Below are 1,722 nucleotides of genomic sequence, written 5' to 3'. Positions count from 1 at the left end.
GCTCATGTTTCAAAGAACGTCTTCAGAATTTCTTAGTGATTAAGTATTCTTTATTGTCGGCGCCGGGTGTACGGGGGATCCTTCCACCAATCGTACACACCCAGAGGGGCAGATTATCTTATATTTATATAATGAAACGATGAATATTCCATTAATGCATATACATATTCATTACCCGAACCCGCCTACCCTCGCTTCGTATGCTAATTAGCTTATCAGTCTTTCACGCTTGCGCAGATTCTTCCAAAAATTGTGGGCCGGGGTCTTTAGAATGTGGGCAGTGGTCTATGGGAGGAAGGCCGTAGGTCTTCCTCATGGTGTACTTTTCACCTTAGTTCTCAAAAGTGATGAGTTGGCAGACTTGTAGAAATCTTTCCCAGGGTTTTTACAATACTCCTTGTTAATTTTACTCAAGGCCATCCTGCTGTCCCGTTATCTCCTTGGTAGGGCAGCTTGCTTTGCAGATAAGGAGGACAGCTCCCCTTGCAGAGATTTGCAACTTTCTCGCCAGACAGTCTATATGATCTTTCAGACATTTTAACCCCTTTGTCGCTATACAATTACAAGCTTATTTATGCATTGAAATGAATATTGGTTTATGAATACAAACTTGACCATATTATTTACAGCTTATTCACATCACTCATCACAGGTCTCCTAACAGAATAAAAACCACCTCAAGTCTCCCAGCTGAGCTGCTCAAATCAGCATCCCAATCCACATCAGTGGAAATTAACCTGTGAAAAAAGTCACAATTCAAACAGCAATTCTTTGCTAACATGGCTCAGCATGAGTACACCACCTTTGGCCTATACTATTACAGATGGAAGAAAATTCACATCTATAGGATACCGCTAACAACGCTGTTACTTACAAATTTAACTGCTACTCTTAGTGACAGAAGTTTGTGTAATCATTTGCTCATGTGCAAGAAGCCACTTACTAATGAGGCAACCAAAAACCTTATTGATATCTCTACACAAAAGGCTAATAGACATACTTCTGTTTTTCACAATACAAATACTGTGATTCCAAGTATTAGTACAACATTGCAATTACATTTCCATATAGTATTTGTGTCCTTTGTGAAAGAATCTTCCAAAAATTAAAGAACTGACTTTGCATTTAACTATACAAAAGCCTGTATTATGTTACTGAGTTCCACTGTGTTGGCTTAGCCTTGGACATATGTAACTAAGTATGGCAAGAGAAGAAAGCTTTTACTATTTGAAAGAAATAATGTTTGTTAGTAAGTCTGTTTGAACAGGCAATAGCTGCATTAAAGAAACAGTTCCTGGTTATTTCTTCAAAAAAAGGGCACACCTACCTTAGGGAACTTACAGTAGCAGCCCAAGTGGGAGAGACTGCGCCACCAAAGGGAAGACCTCCTCCCTTGGCTGTTTTTTACCTTCATTTTGGCTAAATTTTAAAACCTCTGCCTCCCCATGCCTAATGCGGCACACCAGCTGCAGCGTGGCAGAAAAGGGACGAGCTATCCCAAACCGGGCGTACAGCCCACGGGAACAGCATTTCCCAGACAAGCCTCCACCAGACCACACTCACCTTTGACTCGCACACTGCCCCCCACGCTCTCCCACACACGGCACCAGCCTTCCTACGGACACACGGGCCACCCCCCCCCTCCTTCAGGGCCGCCTGAAGCGCTACAGCCCCGGGCCGACGCGCCCGCCCAGGGGAATGCCACAGCAGGGGGGAGGCCGT

This window comes from Falco peregrinus, chromosome 7, assembly GCF_023634155.1.
Source record: "Falco peregrinus isolate bFalPer1 chromosome 7, bFalPer1.pri, whole genome shotgun sequence".
Classification (NCBI taxonomy): domain Eukaryota; kingdom Metazoa; phylum Chordata; class Aves; order Falconiformes; family Falconidae; genus Falco; species Falco peregrinus.
Note: the sequence above shows the minus strand (reverse complement) of the source record.